This window comes from Epinephelus moara, chromosome 19 (assembly GCF_006386435.1).
Source record: "Epinephelus moara isolate mb chromosome 19, YSFRI_EMoa_1.0, whole genome shotgun sequence".
In the NCBI taxonomy this organism is placed as follows: Eukaryota; Metazoa; Chordata; class Actinopteri; order Perciformes; family Serranidae; genus Epinephelus; species Epinephelus moara.
This window is the reverse complement of record NC_065524.1, coordinates 30,431,538-30,438,119: the sequence shown is the minus strand read 5'-3', so window position 1 is coordinate 30,438,119 and position 6,582 is coordinate 30,431,538. Positions and strand designations below refer to the sequence as shown.

The 6,582-nt window shown below is 43.6% G+C and overlaps 1 protein-coding gene and 7 non-coding genes across 10 annotated transcripts in view; 4 read left to right on the top strand and 4 right to left on the bottom strand.

Annotated features, from left to right (window-relative positions):
• The window catches only part of LOC126407280 (LIM domain-binding protein 3-like), a 78,237-nt gene that overhangs the window by 17,863 nt on the left and 53,792 nt on the right, over positions 1–6,582 (top strand). The window lies entirely within an intron of this gene.
• trnat-agu (transfer RNA threonine (anticodon AGU)) lies at positions 1,318–1,391 on the top strand. The gene has a single exon. It is a non-coding gene; the product is annotated as a tRNA-Thr (tRNA).
• trnat-ugu (transfer RNA threonine (anticodon UGU)) lies at positions 2,515–2,588 on the bottom strand. The gene has a single exon. It is a non-coding gene; the product is annotated as a tRNA-Thr (tRNA).
• Positions 3,513–3,586, top strand: trnat-agu (transfer RNA threonine (anticodon AGU)). Its single transcript has one exon. It is a non-coding gene; the product is annotated as a tRNA-Thr (tRNA).
• On the bottom strand, positions 3,974–4,047 carry trnat-ugu (transfer RNA threonine (anticodon UGU)). The gene has a single exon. It is a non-coding gene; the product is annotated as a tRNA-Thr (tRNA).
• Positions 4,248–4,321, bottom strand: trnat-cgu (transfer RNA threonine (anticodon CGU)). Its single transcript has one exon. It is a non-coding gene; the product is annotated as a tRNA-Thr (tRNA).
• On the bottom strand, positions 4,849–4,922 carry trnat-agu (transfer RNA threonine (anticodon AGU)). The gene has a single exon. It is a non-coding gene; the product is annotated as a tRNA-Thr (tRNA).
• trnat-agu (transfer RNA threonine (anticodon AGU)) lies at positions 5,328–5,401 on the top strand. Its single transcript has one exon. It is a non-coding gene; the product is annotated as a tRNA-Thr (tRNA).

The window sequence follows — 6,582 nt, the reverse complement described above, 5'->3', positions numbered from 1 at the left end:
GGTCAGTCCAAGTAATTAGTGGAAACATGCTAACATGCTAATGTTACACACAAATTAGTAGTAAAGTAAGAACTGTTCATAAATGTTCTGGTGTAGCTCTGAATTTCTTATAAACTGAGGACAACTGCCTGCTGTATATTTGTGTTCATGGTCACAGTCACAGATAATTTTAGATGATGCTCCTTCGTTATCCGCCATGACATTAAAAGTACAACCAAGTCCTCATAGATACATCTCTGGTAAAACTGTTAGGTGTTATGTGTTCAGCAGTGCCCGTTGCATACTGCTTACTCGAAGAACACTGTAAACACGGCTCTTCTTCTGTGGTTTAATGGCTGCGGGCCGCTGCGGGCGAGCAGAATCACTTCCGCCTCGGGTGCCGTATTCTGGTTTGCTGACTTCCGCTGTGTGTCCGACCCGAGCGAGGCTACGCTAAATAGCCATATAGAGAAAGGCTTTTTTGTCGCTGTTGGGTTCAAATAAATATGCGGATCTTCAAGGGGGGGTGATACGAACTAGGGGCAGTTTTATAAATGGTAAAAATTTCTGCACAGCTGCTTTAAGTGGTTGGTTTTATCTTTTTCTTTTGGTCTGTCCATATTTTCAATTTGTGTCAGCATCCTGATATGTATGAGAAGTGTGTGTATCACATGTTGTGGCCTGATCTCAACTCATTTGAGCACTCAGTACTCTCCATCACCAAAGCATTTGTTTGATATTATGGTATTGGTTGCATCATCATGAAGGATGCAGTGAGGAGAAGTTTGGTGACAGCCTTCATTGAAGAAACAACCTCCACTATGGTCAGGCATTGCTGGGATTTGAACCCAGGATCTCCTGTTTACTAGACAGGCGCTTTGACCAACTAAGCCACAGCACCTCAGCAATCCAAACTTCTTTCAGCAAGACATTCATCAAGACCAGCATGTAGTGGAACACTGTAGTGAGGGACATAAGTGAAATAAGAAGCCTGAGTTGCACATGAAGAGGTGCTGTGGCTTAGTTGGTCAAAGTGCCTGCCTAGTAAACAGGAGATCCTGGGTTCAAATCCCAGCAGTGCCTCAGTTAGATCTCCTATTTATGGCTACGTACACATTACAAGCAAATGTGGCTCAAATCTGATCGTGGCCCTGTCGCTCCTGATTCTGCCTCCACAGAACTACCATTAATCGCTGCTGTAACATTAGCGATGATGAAGCCACAGCACCTCTTTGTATTTGATCCAGATTCCCCATTTCCCATATTTCGCTCATCACAGTGTTTAACTACATGCAGGTCATGGTGAATGCATTTCTGAAAGAACTTTTGGAACATAGAGGCGCTGTGGCTTAGTTGGTCAAAGCGCCTGTCTAGTAAACAGGAGAACCTGGGTTCAAATCCCAGCAGTGCCTCACATCCTGGCAACAGGACAATGCTAACATGCTGATTTATAGCATGCTAACATTTGGTAATTACTCATAAACACAAAGTATATCTGAGGCTGATTGTAACACCATTAGTTCTGCAGGTTCTTGGTTGTAAACAGATGGATGGATGGTGGAAAGTCAGACGACGTTGGTGAAGGTTCATCCAGTTCATGGTAATCTTAAGTGCTACATCTTAGGCAGCCGGACTTGCTTGCATGTTGCACGAGTATCTGAGAAACTCAGAAGTATCTTCAACAAAGACGACAACCCTGTGCACTTCAAATCCAGTAACACGTTGAGGCAGAAGCCTGCTCACCCTAAGGACAAAACACCCAGGGAGAAGCTAATCGCTAGACCCGCCCCCACCCCCGGCGTTCATTGGTCCTTCCATCGTTTGGACGAGATAAATCGCAAATTCATTGCAGTATGCCAGACCAGAGATGCAAGCCTACTCAGTTGAGTGGGCGGGGTCTATGGTCTGGAACCAGGCTAACATTAGGGGACACTAAATGACCACTCCAGAAATGCCTGGCACAGCACAGGAGAGCCAGCTCCTCTTGTCAAGAATCAGCTGTCTATTTACATCTAAAGGAGAAGGGACACTCCATGGACAGCAATTTTCACATCTTGGCCAGAGAAGAAAGATGGTTTGAAAGAGACGTGAAAGACACCTTCTACGTCAAACAAAGCAGGTGGCCTATGACACCACTTATCACCCACCTACAATACGGCCCTGAGATCCCTCCCCAGATGACTTCTTACCCATTCACATTTGGTCCCATCTATCCCTAACGACACATATGATGGCCAGATGGGTCAACGATTCACATGTGACCTCTACGACTCTGTAAGGGTTCACACCCACACAGATTTTAAAGCCCATAACCCCAGTCAGTTAGAACTGAAGAAGCCTCTTGGATGAGAGGTGGAACATCTTCAAGAAACTAAAGGAAGTCCAGTTGCCTACGATGTAGCACTCAGGAATGGCAGATGTGTTCAAGGCTTAAATATCTCAAAAACAGTTAGATGAAATGTGGTTCAGATGTTCATGTTCCACAATAGACATTAAACACCTTCCATCACAGTGAGATATGGTGGAGATACTCTCAGGCACTGCTGGGATTTGAACCCAGGATCTCCTGTTTACAAGACAGGCGCTTTGACCAGCTAAGCCACAGCGCCTCAATGGATGCTTTTTTTTGAAAATATTAAAACGCTAATCATATCATCGACATTGGAAGATTTTAAAGATTAAAACATGATTGATTGTCTTTGAACAAACAGGATGTATCATACATTACTTCCTTTCACTTGGTCCAAATTGTTGATTTTTTTTCCTTCAACACAAATTAGATGGATGCGATGAAATGTGGTTCAGATGTTCATGTTCCCTTGAGGAGCTGTAGTAACTGTGATCCTCAGTGTTTCCAGTACACACTAGACATTAAACCCCTTCCATCACAGTTGGAAACTGCCGAATAACAAAATTATCTTTAATAAAGTGATTTCATAAAACAATTTTTTTTTTAAAGGGACATTGTGTAACATTTTCAGTTGTTTATTGGCAAAAATTGATGTCTGCATTCATAAATATGTCATCATTGGTGTACTATTACCTCCACCAATAATCTGACTTATTCTCGTAAAAAGAGAATTTCGGATTTGTTTGTACATTGTGCAGGTAAGTCGTCTGTGGGGTTCCATTACGTTTCACCATCTTGAGAATACACCCGCCAGCAAGGGACATACAGCACTTCAGACTTCAAACTTCAGTCATTGCTTAATTTGAAAAATAAAAACAGATTTTTTTTTAAGAAAATGTGGTTCTATAGAAGGACTGTCACACGTTAAAGAGGTGTGTATCATATGCTAGAGCCTTCACAGTCACCAGATCTCAACCCAGATAAACACGTTTGGGAGATTATGGACCGAAGTATTAGCACTGTCCATCACCATCACCTGAAGACCAAATGAGGAAAAGCTTTTCGAAGAATGATGGATGCATGGATGCAAAATATCAGACTAACTCTAACCCTAACCCATTTAAGAGTTGATTTCTGTTACAATCAGTGAATATCCTTTGTTCTTTTAAGAGTAAACATAAGAGGCGCTGTGGCTTAGTTGGTCAAAGTGCCTGTCTAGTAAACAGGAGATCCTGGGTTCAAATCCCAGCAGTGCCTGGATTGACAATTCTAACTTGAGTCATCACTTTGCTTCTGCCATTTTGATGTTCAAAGTGACCCATAACTGACATCAGTATGAGCACATCTCTGCCTTGAAACACCTCACACTCAACCAGTAATGTCACACAGATGCATGGGAACAACAGCACAACATCACTTTTGTGAGAGAGGCAGAAGACAAGTGACATTGGAGCACACACTTTCATCCGCATAATGATGTGCTGCTGAAGTCAGTTTAAAGTTACTCATGTGCATGAGGAGATTAACTGTACTTGAGATAGCTTTGTGAGGAGAAAGGACTGGGTACAACTGAGGGAGTCAGGAGTGACAGGACTGCAGTGGGCTTTGAGTAACATTTTTTTAGACCATTAGGACACTTGCTTTAGGCACTGCTGGGATTTGAACCCAGGATCTCCTGTTTACAAGACAGGTGCTTTGACCAACTAAGCCACAGCGCCACACTTGTACAGCTGTAGATTCATCTAGTGCCAGGATCAGATCAACATTTAAATGTGTCGAATACTTTGGTTTATGACCAGATACCTTCAGAACTGATGACACTCCCACCATATGGGCTTGTGTTTGTTTACTGATAATTAGCAAATGTTAGCAAACTAAATCTTATAATACATCAGCATTGTCTTCCAGCTGGGATCCGAGGCACTGCTGGGATTTGAACCCAGGATCTCCTGTTTACGAGACAGGCGCTTTGACCAACTAAGCCACAGCGCCCCTGCAGCCCATTGCTCCTTGAGCAAGGCATTCATCAAAACCAGCAAAGACCAGTTCATTTTGTATCAGCATCCCGATACGTATGAAAAGTGTGTGAATCACATGTTAGTTTCAGCACTGCGGTAGTGGTCAGCTCCTGTTAAGAGCGTCTTAAAGAGCGATCGTAAGAGCGTTCCTAAGAAGGGCATTAAGAAGGCATCTGGGAAACACTCCTATCTTAGCGACCCTTCTTAACAAAGACGTTTTTAACTGCGCTCTTAAGTCCTAAGATCGCTCTTTTAACTGGGAAACGCAGCCATTGAATGTATGAAAGTGATGTGAATCATATGCAAGTGCCTTCACAGTCACCAGATCTCAACTCAAATAACCTATGGGATATTATGGCCCAACGTGCCAGCAGTCTCTGTCACCATCATCTGAAGACCAAATGAGGGAAAGCTCTTGGAAAAACATTGTTGGTGGTATCTTCATGATGGATGAAGATGGACATATTAGACTTCATTGAAGAGTTGATCTCTGTAACAATCAGGCACTGCTGGGATTTGAACCCAGGATCTCCTGTTTACTAGACAGGCACTTTGACCAACTAAGCCACAGCGCCTTGTACTGTAGATGCTCAGCCACACCAAACTGACACCAAAGAACTAGTGACGATGAAGGCCGACTGATGTGTTGCCTTAGATTGCAAGTGTCTTGGCCACAAAGTTGCACTTGAACACACCACAGAGACTACAGCCAGCAGCCATCTAGCACATCTGTTCTGCGCCTGCATGAGAAGAAATAACTAGCCATACCACCAGGCGGTGGTAGTCTGTGATCGTCATTCAAAAAGAGAAACCAGGAGACAGACAGGACGGATTCAAGATGCTAGTTAGCACATTAACAGCACAACATGAAGTAGAAAGAACAAATGATATTTATTAGATGGCAGCATGAATCTTCATCTGTTCAGAAACACCTTTGATATGACTGGCCCTTTAATATTAGAGAAGATTACATTCAAGAAGGTGCTGTGGCTTAGTTGGTTAAAGCGCCTGTCTAGTAAACAGGAGATCCTGGGTTCAAATCCCAGCAGTGCCTTGTGCCACAACTCTAACTAGAGTTGTCACAGTTTCTATTACATGATGTATGCATCTTATAATGTCACACACGCGGTTTGGAACATCACAAAAAAATGTCAGTCATTCGGTGGAAAAAAAATGCATAGCGGAGCAAGCATTCATTTCTGTAATGATTTGCTGCTGAGTTGAGAAGACATATGTTCAGGATGAGCGTGAGGAGATGGAAGGAATGTAACAGCCATACTGGGTGCGGTTACATGATGGCTTCTCATTCAGAATGAAATAAGTCTGAATGAAATCATTCGGAATTAAAGTTTTTCCAGGTAGTTTACATGGGAAATATTCATTCTGAATGAGGGTTTACACGGGTCTGCGCAAGGTTTGGGGCAGGGAAGGTTTCTGATTGGATAGGGGCTGGGGCAGATGTTACGTGTTTACATTTACCAGAAGAAAACACTGTAGTCCTCGCTCCGGATAACAAGATGCTTGACGACGCCATTCTTAGTGCCTTTTTCGGGCTTGTTTTTCTTATATTCTTGAAGCAGCAGTACGACAACAACCTTGTTCTGCTATTGCTTCGTCTGTTGAGGAGGAGAAGGGAGGCAGAAGGTCGAAGAAGGGAGATAGAAGACCGTGCTTTGGCGAATGGAAACCTGTGAGTGCAACGAGTCTGACTGCTCTATCTCAGCCCGTTGCTATGCACGCTATATACGTCATCGCGTCAGAAGGGCAAGGAAATAAGCATGTGCAGAAAGACCGGAATGAACTTAAAGAGGAGCGAGCGTTTACATGAACACAAAATTCTTTCGATCGGAATGACAAACGGAATAAACCACCCGTTTTAATCAGATTTAATTTTCAATCAGAATGGCCTTTCAGTCCGAATGAAAGTGGAATTAAACTGTCCATGTAAACGTACTGAATGTCCCTTCTCTGTGGAGAAAGAGTCAGGAGTTACATGGCCGAGGTTGGATTTGAGCCACATTTGCTTGTAATGTGACCAGAGGGTGTGTTCCAACTACAGGGGTATCACACTCCTCAGCCTACCCGGTAAGGTTTACTCCAGGGTGCTGGAGAAGAGGGTCCGGTCGATAGTTGAACCTCGGATTGAGGAGGAGCAATGTGGTTTTCGTTCCGGACACGGAACCGTGGACCAGCTCTTTACCCTCGCCAGGGTGCTGGAGGGGGCATGGGAGTTTG